The sequence below is a fragment of the Rhinopithecus bieti genome, unplaced genomic scaffold (genome assembly GCF_001698545.2).
Source record: "Rhinopithecus bieti isolate Rb0 unplaced genomic scaffold, ASM169854v2 scaffold_9919, whole genome shotgun sequence".
Lineage (NCBI taxonomy): Eukaryota > Metazoa > Chordata > Mammalia > Primates > Cercopithecidae > Rhinopithecus > Rhinopithecus bieti.
Genome location: NW_016806411.1, coordinates 2,877,836 through 2,894,493, shown reverse-complemented (window position 1 = coordinate 2,894,493; position 16,658 = coordinate 2,877,836).

Sequence of the window (16,658 nt, the reverse complement as noted above, 5' to 3'; positions counted from 1 at the left end):
GAGAATCGCTTGAACCTTGGAGGCGGAGGTTGCAGTGAACCAAGATGGCGCCACTGCACTCCAGCCTCGCGGACAGAGCGAGACCCTGTCTCAAAGACAAACAAAAACAAAACAAACAAGCTATATATATATATATTCTTAAAATCTATTTTTAGTAAAACTTACATCTTGCAAATTGATATTAGTGCATGATTGGCAATGTTTTAGTCTTTTTTTTTTTCCCTCCTGTGATGTTGACCAGCTCTTTTAATTTACTTTAAAAAAATTGTGGTAGTGTGTACATAAAATGTACCATTTTAACCATCTTTTAAGTTTGTAGTTCATTGACATTAAATACATTCACATTGTTGTGCAGGGCAATGTTTTATTCTTTAAAAAGAAATAAAAACAAACTTGAAGGCCTAGGGCCTGAACAATCCCCTCACCTCCCTGCCCCTCGCCCCTTCCCTGTTCTTTTTTTGAGACGGACTTTTGCTCTTGTTGCCCAGGCTGGAGTGCAATGGTGCAATCTCAGCTCACTGCAACCTCCACCTCCCAGCTTCAAGCAATTCTCCTACCTCAGCCTCCCGAGTAGCTGGGATTACAGGCATGTGCCACCACACCTGGCTGATTTTGTATTTTTAGTAGAGACGGGGTTTCTCCATGTTGGTCAGACTGGTCTTGAACTCCCGACCACAGGTGATCCTCCCACCTCAGCCTCCCAAAGTGCTGGGATTATGGGCATAAGCCACCACGACTGGCTGGGTTTCTTTTCTTTTCTTTTTTCTTTCTTCAATGTTTTATTCTTTTAAACAAACAAACAAACTTGAGGGCCTTGTGCCTGAACAATGCCCTTTCCCTTCCCTTCCCTTTGCTTCCCTTCCCTTCCCTTCTGTTCCCTCCCTTCCCCTCCCCTCTCCTCCCCTCCCCTCCCCTTTCATCTTCCTTTCCCTCCCTCCCTCGCTCCCTTCGTTCCTTCCTTCCTTCTTTCTCCACTCCACTCCACTCCACTCCACTCCACTCCACTCCACTCCACTCCTCTCCCCTTCCTCAGGATCTTGCTGTGTCACTCAGGCTGGAGTGCAGTGTCACAAACATGGCTCACTGCAGCCTCGACTCCTCCTGGGCTCAAGTGATCCTCCCACCTCAGCCTCCCAAGTAGCTGGGACTACAGGCACACACCACTATGCCCAGTTCATTTTGTATTTTTTTGTAGATATTGGGTTTCGCTATGTTGCCCAGGCTGGTCTTGAAATCCTGAGCTCGTCTCAAATTCCTAAGCTCAAGCAAGCTGCCTGCCTTAGCCTCCCAAAGTGCTGGGATTACAGGCATGAATGAGCACCATGCCTTGCCCAATGTTTTATTCTTTTGTTTGTTTGTTTTGTTTTTTTTTGAGATAGAGTTTTGCTCTTGTTGCTCAGGCTGGAGTGCAATGGTGAGATCGGCTCTTTGCAACCTCTGCCTCTCAGGTTCAAGCAGTTCTCCTGCCTCAGCCTCCTAAGTACCCGGAATTATAGGCATGTGCCACCACACCCAGCTAATTTTGTTTTTTGTTTTTTTGTTTGTTTGTTTTTAGTAGAGACGGGGTTTCACCATGTTGACCAGGCTGGTCTCGAACTCCTGACCCCATGATCCACCCATCTCAGTCTCCCAAAATGCTGGGATTACAGGTGTGAGCCACCGTACTCAACCTATATATATTTTTTTGAGATGGCGTTTCACTCTCGTTGCCCAGGCTGGAGTGCAATGGTGCAATCTTGGCTCACTGCAACCTCCACCTCCTGGGTTCAAGTGATTTTCCTGCCTCAGTCTCCCGAGTAGCTGGGATTACAGGCATACGCCACCATGCCCGGGTAATTTTTGTATTTTTAGTAGAGACGAGATTTCACCGTGATGGCCAGGTTTGTCGCGAACTCCTGACCTCAGGTGATCCACCTGTCTCAGCCTCCCAAAGTGCTGGGATTACAGGCATGAGCCACCGCGCCCAACCATATATAGATCTTTAAAATGATTTATTTAGTTTGGCTTCCTCTTAAAACACAGCAGATTTTGTTTGAATATAAGTAGCAGTGATATTGCAAAGCAGTTAAATATTGGCGATGTGAAACAAAACAGTGCTTTGAATGTATTTCAGGAGGAAACTGCAAAATACATACATTTGGTTCAGATAGACCAGGTAGCACAAAAGATAGAAAAAACTGTTAAATTTCAAAAGTTCATGAGTCAGGGGGGGAAAAAGTATTTGAGCCTGGAATGTGTAAGTTGTGTATGCCCTCAAAAACTCAGGTGTGCTATTTGAACTTCATGTATAGGAGAAAAGCTAATGGAAGGATTCAACGAGACAGATATGATTCTAGGAAAGGATGTGGTTGTGGTGATTATAGCAGGAAGCCATTGATTAAGTACATTATGTCTTTTCAGATACGGCTTTTTTGGGCGTGGGGAAGTGTCTGCTTTGAAGAAAAATGCATTACTTTAAGGTCAAACAGGGTCAGAGTTTAAATGTGGAGCCTGGTCGGCACTTGGTAAATTGAGTGTCTTCCCAGTCAGGCAGTGTAATGTAGTGGGTAGCATCATTGTCAGTTAACTTCTGGTGAGTTATTTCACCTCTTTACACTTCAGTTTTCTCTTCTGTAAAATTGAGAGAATAAGAATATTATCCTGAAACATTTGCCCTGGGAACTAAATAATATTTATATAGCAGTTGAGATGTCATGCAGAACAAAAAAGACTCCTTGAATTGAATTCTGGGTCCCCTACTTACTCTATGGAACTTTGGAAAATTATCTCTCTATGCCTTTGTAATTTTATGACAGAAATAATAGTACCTACCTCATAGATTTATTGTGAGGATTAAATTAGTTAACATACATAAATTGCTTAGGAGAGGATTGGCATAGTTGGCATATAATAACTCAATAAACATTGGTTAATATTATAATGCACAACATATAATAAAGATTAAATAAGTGTTTGCTATTTTATTCAACTCCAAGAAGGCAGGGACCATATCTATTTTATTCACGTTCACCTGTTGACACTTAGTAAGTGCTCAATAGATTTTTCTTGAATGAGGAGGTCATTTTCGATCAATACACTTGCATACAATTCCTCAAAAACTACTCTAACAAGATTAATTTTAAAAAATAATCAGATTATTTTTCATTTTCATTATATCACATATAGATATTTCACAGTACTACCACTTCAAATGATGTCTTTATCATCTTAATCTTATGGTGTTTAAAAACAGGAAGAATCCTTGAACAGTTTATTTTTTACAGCTTCTTTTCTTAATTTTTTCAAACTGTGTTCAATTTACAGNAATAAGGTAAAAGAATTAAATGCTCACTAGGAAGCATATTGGAAAAAAAAATTTTTTTAATTTAGTTTGAATAACAATCTTATTCCCATAGTGGCTGGAATCTTTCCTTGAACTTTTTATTTTGTCACTGTTTCTTCTCTCTCTCTTATAATTCTGCATCTTATAATTCCCTGATTTTTATGTTTCTTCTTTCTACTATTTAGATTTTTAATCAAAATAATTTAAATGTTCATGTATGGGACTTTATGGCCGAGGGCGGTGGCTGACGTGTGTAATCCCAGCACTTTGGGAGGCCAAGGCAGGTGATCACCTGAGGTCAGGAGTTCGAGACCAGCCTGGCCAACATGGTGAAACCCCATCTCTACTAAAAATACAAAAACTAGCCGGGCGAGGTGGCGGGCGCCTGTAGTCCCAGCTACCCGGGAGGCTGAGGCAGGAGAATGGCGTGAACCTGGGAGGGGGAGCTTGCAGTGAGCTGAGGTCTGGCCACTGCACTCCAGCCTGGGCGACAGAGCGAGACTCTGTCTCAAAAAAAAAAAAAAAAAAAAAAAAAATCACAAATACATTACTGCTTCTTAGAATTCTAATGGTAAGAGTTTTCATTGTGGCTTATGCTTATGTCTTAAGTTAGTTTTCACTGTGGCTTATGCTTCTAATGTCTTAAGCATAGAGTAGCTAGTGAGATTTTTGAGGTACTGGTGAATTTGCTGACAAAATGTTTGCCAGACAAATAAATCAATTGCAATGACTCTTTTTCACAGACATCTCAAGCCTCATCAGTAATGGAAATGATCTTGGGGCAACTGAAAAACTAAAATCATTATCCTCTGTTGATATAGGACATTAATCAGCTAAACCACAAAACTATTATTGCAATTTATGCATTTTGCTTTCCTGTTTTCATGTACTTCTCTGCTTGGCATAGAAATCCTGTAAATCCAACACACAACCACGTTTCTGATGAGTGATTTATTGGGGCCCTTGGGAGAGCATTGTTTTGCTGTTTTCTCTAAATAGAACAATTTATACTCTGTTTATATTTTATTATGCTAAGAATGTAGCTGGCATGAACCTTAACCCCAAAATTTGAGCAGGCAAGAAAAGTCACATAAAAATGTTTCTCTTTTGTAGCTGTAGTTCTGACTGAGCCCTCATTCTGCCTGATTTGATGGGTTGAGGGCAGGAAATTCAACCTCACACATCACAGGGGCTGTCTCCTCTACTCTAGGGCTTGCACAAACATTGGGGGGAAGGAGGAGTGGCTTCTGTGCTGCTAAGACACAGAAAAAGGCTTTTAGCTTTCAGTAGGTTCTATCTAGCTAATGCAGATCATCATCCAGGCCTCAGTGTTCGTCTGAAGATGGAAGGCATGTGCTATTCACATCCTGAATGAAGTGAAGGAGGGTGGGGGTGAGGTGGGGTGGGTCTGAAAATACAGAGAAAACAAACAGACATCATTATCTGAATAAATAACTTTTGAAAACAATGTAACAAATAATTAAAATTTGAATGGATAATCAGTTACTATATATATATATATACACACACACATAATCTTTGTCTATAAGCTAATATCTTCTACTTAGAGGATCTATGATAATGTATCTTTAAGAAGATGCATCATGCATCTGTGATCCATGAATCTGCTCTTTAAAAACAACAGAATATTCAAGATGTCTTTAATTTTTTTTTTTTTTTTTTTTGAGACGGTCTTGCTCTGTTGCCCAGGCTGGACTACAGTGGTGCGATCATGTCTCACTGCAGCTTTGATCTCCTGGGCTCAGCCTCCTGGATGGCTTGAACCACAGGTGTGTGCCCCCATGTCCAGCTAATTTTTAAACTTTTTATAGAGCTAGAGTCTCCCTATATTGCCCAGGCTAGTCTTGAATTCCTGGGCTCAAGTGATCCTCTTGCCTCAGCCTCCCAAAGTACTGGGATTATACGCATGAGCCACCACACCTAGCCAAGGTGTTATTTTAATAATGGAAAATGTAGTGTATAAATGTTCATAAATCAAGAGCACAAACTGACTTAAAATATTTCAAGTATATTTTAAGCTATAAACATATTGGCATATAAGAGCAAACTATGCAGCTTTTATAAATGGAAGTGCATTGAAAAGCATAAAATGATGGAATATGTGTTGGCAGTGCAATATAATGCTAAGAAAAAGTTGTGTCTATCATGAACATTGCCCTTGAAACTTGTTTGGAAGCTGAATCTGCTGCAAAAAGGGCATTTGGGAAATCTGTGCTTCAAAATCCATCCTGCCTACCTATTTGCAATTTTAAATGATTGAGTTTAATTTTTAGGAAACCCAACATCCTAGAGAAGTCCTTCTGCTTCTTTGTCCTTCACAAGATCAACTGAAGTTCTCTAGCTGTGTAAAAAGGCTGAATTTCAGGTAATTAAAGAAACTTAAACTTTGGTTTTTTGAATTATTTTCTTGTTTAAATATAAGGTTTAAGTATAATGACAATTATTTTTAAATTTCTAAAATTAATTCTACTCAAAGATAGCATAACAATGTTAAGGAAAAGGAAATAATACAGTCATCCATGATACTGTTGCCAGCACAATAATTTTTATTAATGCATATTATCCTCCCATGTATTTACAATTATATTTCACATAAAATGATGACATTCATATAGCTTTTTTTTTATATTCCAGAAAATGTTATTTACTTGTTACTGACAAGTAACTCTTCTGTATCCCTATGTATAGAAAGGGGTATAGAAGAGTCATCCTGTTTTTTCTCCCACTGTTGTACTTTTTCTTTTCTTCTTCCACCTACTTAGATCCTTCACTTCCTCACCCTTACTTCTATATCAGGTAATGCATATTAACAACTTGGTAAATATCCTTCAGTTCCTTTCTTCAGCTCCTTTCCCAGGAACCCACAGGCATCCCTCACATACATCCTTCTCTGTATTCTGTTTTGTTCACTTTGCATGGGAATCCCTCTAAGTCAACCTTTAGACATCAAACTCATTTTTAAATGAATGCATAATGTTCTATATTATGCATGAATCATAATTTATTCAATTATTCTATTGATGGGCATGCACTCTGTTTTTCCTTCTAGAGTATGGCAATAAATAATCTTGTGTATATGTCCTTTCATTTCTTTGGTGTAGATATAAGTAGTAGAATTAAGGTCAAATATGCATATTTAATTTGAATAGATGTCAGCTCTACAATGCACATTTCCATCGGCAATAAATGATTCATTTCTTGCCTTTTACCTCTTCTGGGACTGTAGTGTTCGCTGCAGTTTTCGTCCATGTGTTGGGCTTGTTGGTACTTTGATTTGTATTTCTCTGGCTACAGTTAGAGCATCTTTTTATGATGATGGGCCATTTGGATTTGTTCTTATCTGAATTGCCTAGTTATATATCTTTCAACCATTTTTCTTTTGAATAGTTTATCTTTTTTTTTTTTTTTTTTTTTTTTTGAGATGGAGTCTCATTCTTGTTGCCTAGGCTGGAGTGCAGTGGCACGATCTTGGCTCCCTACAACTTCTGCCTCCTGGGTTCAAGCGATTCTCCTGCCTCAGCCTCCTGAGTAGCTAGGATTATAGGCATGTGCGACCACACCCAGCTAATTTTGTATTTTTAGTAGAGATGGGGTTTTTCCACATTGGCCAGGCTGGTCTCAAACTCCTGACCTCAGGTGATCCACCCGTCTCGGCCTCCCAAAGCGTTGGGATTATAGGCGTGAGCCACTGCGCCCGGCTGTGAATAGTTTTTTTATCTGTGTTATACTTTCGCAAATTTGACTTTGCAATATATTTTGTCAAATTTTAAATTTATATATATAGTCCCTGACTTACTTTTTCAGCTTTGTGATGGATTTATCAGGGTATTAAATGCATTTTCAACTTACATTTTTTACTTATGATGGGCTTATTGGGACATAACCCCATTGTAAGCTGAGAAGCATCTGTATGTACACACACACACATACATTTGCTATTTACTTGAAGTATATATTTTAAATATAGCTTGAGTTTTAAAAATTGACTAGGAAGCTCTGCCCTATCTCTAGATTTCCAGTCTCTTAGATTTTCTTCTAAGACTTGTATTGTTTTACTTTATAGGTTGAAAAAATTTCAATATATCTGGAAAGTGCTTTTTGCATGATATAGGGGTTGAACTTTTATTGTCTTTAGACGGATAGTTAGTTGTGCTAGCATTTTACTGATATTATTTTCTACTGAAATATATTTTTGTCAGCCGGGCATGGTGGCTCACACCTGTAATCCCAGTACTTTGGGAGGCCAAAGCGGGCAGATGACCTGAGGTTGGGAGTTCACAACCAGCCTGACCAACATGGAGAAACCCCATCTCTACTGAAAATACAAAATTAGCCCAGGCGTGGTGATGCATGCCTGTAATCCCAGCTACTTGGGAGGCTGAGGCAGGAGAATCACTTGAACCCGGGAGGTGGAGGTTGTGGTGAGCCAAGATCATGCCATTACACTCCAGTTTAGGCAACAAGAGTGAAACTCTGTCTCAAAAATAAAATAAAGTAAAATAAAATAAAATAAAATAATATATTTTTGTCATATATAAACTTGTCATATACTGGAATCTAGTTCTGGACTAGTTCTACTCTACTGGTTAATCATTGTCATTTCTTCTTTCACTTGAAGATCATTTTGCTTAATTTCTTTTCTTTTTTCTTTTTCTTGAGATGGAGATTTGCTCATGTTGGCCAGGCTGGTCTCAAACTCCTGATCTCAGGTGATCCACTCGCCTCAGCCTCCCAAAGTGCTGGGATTACAGGCATGAGCCACCACGCCCGGCCCATTTTGCTTAATTTCAATTTCAAAACCTCACCCAAGCCTGGCATGGTGGCTCATGCTTATAATTCCAGCACTTTGGGAGGCCAAGATGGGAGGATTGCTTGAGCCCAGGAGTTCAAGACCAATATCCAGTCTATTAAAAAAACAAAAACAAAAACAAAACCTCACCCAGTTGAAATTTAAATTGTAATCATTATACATTAACATGCTAATTTGGGGAATTGATATTTTATGATATTATCTTCCCATTCAATGTATTTATTCAGATCTTGACTTATGTCCTTCAATAAGATTTTATAATAGTTCTTTCTTAACCTTATACCTTAAGGCATTTAGTTTTTGTCTGTCGTGTTTACTATCATATCAACTTCTCGGTATTTTTTATAAATACAAAGAAACGCTATTGATTTTTGGCGTGCTTATCTTATATGCAGCTACTTCCCTAAGCTCCTGAATACTTCGAATAGATTTTTTTTGAGCTTTCAAGGTATTCATTTATAATACATCAAAAATAATTTTATTTTCCAGTATCTGTATTTAAAATTTCATTCTTTTGATATAATGCATTCATTAACTTTATTAGGAGACTCAGCCCCTATTTCATAGCATTGTTGTGAGGGTTAAACAACACATGTAACGTGCTTAGAGCAATGGTGGCACATCTTAGGGTGTCCAAGACATAACTAGTATTATTATTTCTCAACTATCAGAGCTTATCAGTTCTTTAATCTAGAAATGTCACTTTCAAGCTGTATCAAGCCAAATGACTGAATAAGTAAGCTATCATTTGCTGGTTTTTCTTATTCTTTCATCATTCCCCATTTTAATTGAATTTGGGGAGCCTACATGACAGCTTTCTTAAACTTCTATTTGTGATTCATAGGATGGCAGAAAAGAAGAGCCGAGAAAGTCTGCATAGGGATGATTTCAGATTGTTGAGATTATTTCTCTTTGGAAAAGAAGTTAATGTCAAACTAGATTTAAGGTTAGACATTAAATCTGTTTTGGTTTAACTCATGTAGAGTTTATTTTGTGCAGGTCAGGGAGACCTGGTCACAGAATATCTTTTGCTTATTAGAATTTGTAACTTTTCTTTTTCAAAGTGAGATAAAGCAGTTGAGCCAATTGTGACAAATTCCACTTGCTCCTCTGAGTGAGTTTTAGTAGTAACTGGGCTAAGAAAAAAACCCCTTCCTTGTTATAATAGTCTTAGGGAGATCAACACTGTGCAACTGGCTCCTCTGACAGTATGGAGGTAGGTAGTGGCACTGTAAAATGTCTTAACTTGCCAGGGCTAACCTGGTTGGCATTCTGTATCCGTCCTGTTTGGATGACATCCTGAGACCTGTCCTCTTTACCCTCCCTTGAACAAAAGCCTTGGCAGGGAACCTAGGGCAACCAAGTCATTAATTCTGCATATGTCATCAACTACATCCTGCCAAGGAGAGAATGCCCTGACCATGAGAATATCTTGTACTGGTTCAGAGTGGAAGGATGGGGGTGGGGTAGTGGGCGCCACTTCTTTCTTTGGTGACATCCTCTGTGAAAGCATTGGTGGAATAAAATTAGTGGTATGATAGTGGCCAATGATGTCCTCTTATTTCTGAAAAATTAAGAGCTAGCTGGTAGCTATTTGCTAAATAGTAATTACCAGATAGTTCAGCTTCTGCAAGGAGCTCAAGATGTATTTCAGGAAGTATTATTGCTTTTTATTCTAACAAAATAGACTATAAATCTCCAGTTGAAATCCTGTATGATCCAAGGCATGAAGTCATGCTTTACTAAAGTTGGAAAATGCAAAGGAATGAGTAAGTGAAGCGAGAACTTTTTCCACAACAGCTCTGATAGAGAATGACTGAATCGACTTCTGGAAACTGTAAGTCTGTATCTTAAACATGTAAAGCACACAAATGGTTACAATTTCCTTATACCGTTACTTGAAATAATAAATGGATAAAAAGGCTATCTGGAGAAGCCCAAATTCATTTTTGAGAAGTGATTACAGAGACAAGAAACCCAACCCTAATGCTGAATGTACTAACACATATAAAAACCCCAAAACCCGTTGGGTTGAATTAATCTCTTAACTTCCTCAAATGTTCAATGTACTTCATTCCAACGAGATGAGTTTTTATCATTTAATTCTGTGCCTGTCCATTCCTCCCACTTCTTTTTTTTATGTACCTCTAGATATGACACTCCTCCCATTTCTTAAAAAACAAAAACAAAATTACCAAGCAGTAAATAAAACATTGAATTCAGTGCAGAAGCAAAATCTTATAAACACCACTATTTGGTCTCAGAAACACTACTTTTCTCTCATATGAATCGCATGTGTCTGATTAAAAGTGTAACGGGTGAGATGAAGAGAAAACCCTCTAGATATGTCTGAAAATGAAAAACAAAGAAAATACGTTTGTTATATTCCTATTAGATCTAAGTAAAAGAGAGGACGTTTCTGTCATCATTGATAAATATAAAATGTGTAGAGTAGGCAGAATATATACTGACACAAGTAGATGGTAATTCTGTGGGATGACAATGGTTAACAGTATTCCATGCCTAGTGTGTTGCTTCTGGAATTGTAGAACTAGTCCATACTAAACCTTTGATGGACTCATTAAAGTCTCACCTGATCCCAGACTTCCCTCGGAATCCTTGTAGAGTAGCTTAATTCTGGGGCTTTCCTAAGTCCTCAGGATCTCTCTAGGGAGACCTGAGGGTCTGCTGATTCAGTTCAGAATGTTTTGAGTTACCCTGGAGCAGACCCATACTAGTCTTTGGTACTGAAAATTTGTTACAATGTTTTGGTAGGTTATTAATGGCTCCCAAAGATATGTCCACATCCCAACCCCCAAACTTCTGTTAACTTGATTTGAAAAAAGTGTCTTTGCGGATGTGATTAAGCATTTTGAGATAAGATTATCCTGAAGTATGTGGGTAAACCCTAAATGTCAAATCAATTGTCCTTGTAAAAGAAATATTAGACAGAGGAGGAGATACAAAGATGGAGGCACATGTGATGTGTCATAATGATGTGGCCTCTAGGAGTACACCCTAACACTTTGATTTTGGCCTTCGACCTTCAAAACTGTGAAAGAGTACATTTCTGTTGCTTTAAGCCACCAAATTTGTGATAATTTGTTACAGCAGCCCTAGGAAACTAATACATACTTTTAAACTAGGACACTTTTTTTTTTTAGAAAACAATAGAAATAGATCAACATATGAGAATCCAATTAAAAAGAATTTTCTCCCTAATATGTTGGGTAAAGCAACAAAATACCACTTATGAAAACTGAGAGAAAATGAAGTTTACATTACTGGGGAAGTAGAGAAATACTGCAAAGGCATATATTTGAAAAATGACTTGCCGGGCATGGTGGCTCATGCCTGTAATCCCAGCACTTTGGGAGGCTGAGGCCGGTGGATCACAAGGTCAGGAGTTCAAGACCAGCCTGGCTAAGACGGTGAAACCCCGTCTCTACCAAAAGTAGGAAAATCAGCTGGGCGTGGTGGCAGGTGCCTGTAATCCCAGCTACCTGGGAGGCTGAAGCAGAGAACTGCTTGAACCTGGGAGGTGGAGGTTGCAGTGAACTGAGATCGCGACACTGCAGTCCAGCCTGGGTGAGACAGCGAGACTCCGTCTCAAAAAAAAAAAAAAAAAAAAAAAGGACTTATCTTGTTACAGCTGAATTTTAAAGTTTGCCAATACTGGCTCTGCAACAGACTTTATAGTTGCTGCAGATATACATAGACCTGGTACTAATTAGAGGATGGTATTTCCAAAAACTATCCCATCATCTCCTTATATTTGTAGCAAATTCACCACCAAGTATATACAGAGAGATAAAAATAATGAAGCATTTTAGAGCATAAAATTACTGCTGGTTTATAGCATACTAGAAGAGGAACAATAGTATTTTGCCCTTTGCCATAAAAGATGCTGTATTCTCAATTGCTGCTCAGCTATTTGCCTTGTTCTCTGCCCATGTCTTTGTAATAGCAATCTTTTGTATTCCAACCCTTCTCCCCATCCCAAGCCTGTTTAGGCCAGGCTTTCCTTTTTATTACTATTTTTAACCCCATGTAATTCTTATGAAAATAATTTCATTCACACTCATGGTTTCAGTTGCCTCCAATATGTGAATAACTCCAACGTCCAACCATTCAAATCTGACTGTGCACTGAAAATACATGTTCAGAGGTAGCTGACAAACTGGCCGTGTTAATCCTGGCTCTACCATTACCCCTCTCTGGGTTATCTTTCACACATCTGGCAAATCTGTTGCTTCAGTTATGTAACATTTACTATTAGTCTCATTTAGAACAGTAGAGGGCTCCCCACAACTACCTACTGTACCATACCCATCCGATTCTATTCCATTTCCAGTAGGGAAAGATGCTTTCTTCTAAGAGACAGGGTCTCCCTATGTTGGCCTCAAACCACTGGGGCTCAAGAGTTCCTCCTGCCTCAGCCTCCCAAGCAGCTGGGATTACAGGAAAGCACCACCACATGCACTTATTTTTTTCTGCCAGCCACATAGTTTTTCATTTGTTGATTTGCTCAGGAAATCTGACACTGACCTGTTAATAATCAACTAGATATAACAGTTGGGAATATAAATCAAACGGTCCATGTATTTTACAAAATGCAATTTTTACTACGGGTCACTTGTTTTAGTATGGATAATGGAACAAGAGCCACCTATGGTTAGACAAGTTACTAGATTTGATAGTTTATTTGACTGGTCTTTCCCATCATTGACTTGCCAGCAGAGACTGGATTTTTTTTTTTTTTTTTTTTTTGCAAAGAGTCTCTGTTGCCCATGCTGGAGTGCAGTGGTGTGTTCTCAGCTCACTGCAATCTTGGCCTCCCAGGTTCAAGTGATTCTCCTGCCTCAGCCTCCTGAGTAGCTGGGATTAATAGGCACACACCACCATGCCCATCTAATTTTTGTATTTTTAGTAGAGACGGGGTTTCACCATGTTGGCCAGGCTTGTCTCGAACTCCTGGCTTCCAGTGGTCCACCCATCTCGGCCTCCTGAAGTGTTGGGATTCCAGGTGTGAGCCACCATGCCAGGCCAGAGACTGGATTTACTATATCGTTTACTCCTTCCTACTCCCCTCTGCTCCAAACCTACTGCACTGCACATTAAAGAGTTTGACAGTAATAGAATTTCCTGTTCTGAAATCAGTGCTCACAGGGGACATAACTACCAGACTATAAATAGAAATTTGAACGGGTAATAATGACAGCTGACAAAAACATTAGAGGCTTTTGATCTCTGCCTATTTAAAAACTGAAACCTGACTTAAGTGATTATTCACATAAAATCCTGTAATATATGTATGTGCTGTTTAGTTTTCAGAAAAAAACCCTGCATTTTGACCCAAATGTTGAATTTGGATAATTGTCTCATTTATGTGGGTCTGTAAGGAAAGTCAAGTTAAACTAGGTTCACAGTAAAACATAGTAAAACTGTCTTCATACCCTTTTGGAGAAATCAGAAAATTAGAGTATCTATGAATAAAAAAATTTATGAAAAATGATAGCTCACTTTTCAATCATTACAATTTTCTCCAATGGAAAGCTCCTAGAAAGTTTAACAAACCGTTACTAACAGAGCTTTGTTCATTTGCTGTGTGTTTTCCCCATGTGGGCAGAAAATCCCTGCTGTACCTCTGATATTGTAAACAGCACCTGAAACACGGTAGACAATACTGAATGGATTTACTGATTCTTAGATACAAAAATCAGGTAGATATCCCTAATTTTGGATAAAGGTCAGTAACCTACAGGCCACCAACAGGGATGTTTTAAGGAAGCAAGTTTAAAATATGTGTAACATGGAATACTTTTTAAAAAAAATGGCAGCATTTAGAATACAGACCTATTTAGCAATAAGCACTTTCACTTGAGCAATAAGCACTTTCACTTGTACAAAAATACAAAGATAAACTAATGTCAAGCCTAAGGAATTAGTTGATTAATCTGTTTAGTAGTCTTGTTTCAACAGGTATCCCAACACAGACTCATCCATTTTCCTCCCAATAGTCAAGGAAACATATAAAAAGTTTAGTTCTGTTCTCAATCTACCTTTCTTCTCTCATGTATTCTTGAAATATCAAATGTATTGATTTTAGGCTGGGTGCGGTGGCTCACACCTGTAATCCCGGCACTTTGGGAGGCTGAGGCCAGCAGATCACCTGAGGTTGGGAGTTCGAGACCAGCCTAACCAACATGGAGAAACCCCATCTCTACCAAAAAATACAAAATTAGCCGGGCGTGGTGATGCATGCTTATAATCCCAGCTATTCGGGAGGCTGAGGCAGGAGAATCGCTTGAACCCGGGAGGCAGAGGTTGTGGTTAGCCGAGATCGCACCATTGCACTCCAGCCTGGGCAACAAGAGCGAAACTCAGTCTCAAAAAAAAAAAAAGGAAAATCAAATGTATTGATGCACTGTAACAAATAGAACAGACTTACTTTTGTTTTTTTCTAAGACAGGGTCTCACTCTGTTGCCGTGGCGGGAGTGCGGTGGCGCAAACACAGTTCTCTGTATCCTCCATCTGCTGAGATCAAACAATCCTCCTGAATAGCTGGGACTACAGGTACAGACATGCACCACCATGCCCAGCTAATTAAAAAAACATTTTTTTTCTTTTTTTTTTAGAGATGGGGTCTATGTTGCCCAGGCTGTCAGATTTATTTTTTTTGAAAAAAAAAATTTTAGTCTTACAAATCACAATGTTAAGGCTCACTAATAGATTCAGACAAGCCTGCAAACACTTGTAAGGTTTCTAAGGTAATAGTTAAGAGTATTAATTGTAAAACACTGTAACTCCTTTTTACATTTCCAAGATTTAAAAAGAGACAGAATAGATGGAGATTAAATTCAATGAAAACACAGATTAAGAGTTTACCTCAAAGAAAAGTTGGGCCGGGCGCGATGGCTCACGCCTGTAATCCCAGCACTTAGGGAGGCCGAGGCGGGTAGATCACGAGGTCAGCAGATCGAGACCATCCTGGCTAACAGGGTGAAACCCCGTCTCCACTAAAAACACAAAAAATCAGCTGGGTGTGGTGGTGGGCGCCTGTAGTCCCAGCTACTCGGGAGGCTGAGGCAGGAGAATGGTATGAACCTGGGAGGCAGAGCTTGCAGTGAGCCGAGATTGTGCCACTGCACTCCAGCGTAAGCAACAGAGCTAGACTCTGTCTCAAAAAAAAAATAAACAATAAAAAATAAAATAAATTCACATTGAACCATCTCCAAACTGTCTCAGGCAGAAAGGGATCCACCTTAATCTTCAAATGAGATATTTTTGGCCGGGCGCGGTGGCTCAAGCCTGTAATCCCAGCACTTTGGGAGGCCGAGACGGGCGGATCACGAGGTCAGGAGATCGAGACCATCCTGGCTAACACGGTGAAACCCCGTCTCTACTAAATACAAAAAACTAGCCGGGTGAGGTGGCGGACGCCTGTAGTCCCAGCTACTCAGGAGGCTGAGGCAGGAGAATGGCATGAACCCGGGAGGCAGAGCTTGCAGTGAGCTGAGATCCCCCCCCTGCACTCCAGCCTGGGCGACAGAGTAAGACTCTTTCTCAAAAAAAAAAAAAAAGTTGTAGTGATGAGTTTTGATTCTAAGTTTGCTATCCCACAATTAAAGATGGAATGATTTATAAAAACAAGGCAAAACTTCATTTTATAAATGGAATTTAAAAAATTTCTATTTGTAATGCCCACATATGGTAAAGATGAGCTATTTACATTTAAGAAACAACTCAATCAACAAGAAAGTCAATACAGGGTTTTTACACTTTAGAAAAATGTCAGTGAAAGACCACTTTTCTCCTAAAACTCAAGTTTCTCCAAGTATCCTTGGGGACATGCAAAGGAATTCATGCCTTTTCTGACTCAATTATTTTAGTATTTTCCCATAAGCACCAGAAGTCAGTCTACATGAGTTGTGTTCCTAAACTGCAGTTACTATTTTGTATAGGAGAAAATGGTGCTTTTGCCAAACCACAGCCTTATTCCAATCAGCATTAAAAAAAAAAAAATTATATATATTATAGATAATATATATAGTATCTAATATATAATATATATATGTATTGACCTAGAGGATAGCACTGGCATTCATTTCACTCTTCTATGAAGTAGGTATTATCATTCTCATTTTACAGATGAGGAAACCAAGACACCCAACCAAAGGCATATAGTAGGAAGTGGAAGAGCTGGGATTAAAAACCCAGGAAGTCTGGCTCCAAAGTTTATATTCTTATTCACTATAGTAAACCATCCACCTTGTAACCCTAACATTCATCTGTAACTAATGTGTTGTTTCCCACCAGAGCAGTAGTTCTTAACCAGGGTGATTTTGCCCTCCAAGTTCACCTCCCCTGTCCCCCAACAATCCTACTGGGGAACACGTGGCAATGTCTGGAAACATTTTTGGTTGTCACAACTTGAAGGCTGGGGTAGTGTTACTGGCATCTAGTGGGCAGATATTAAAATTCCTATAATGCACAGGAGAGTC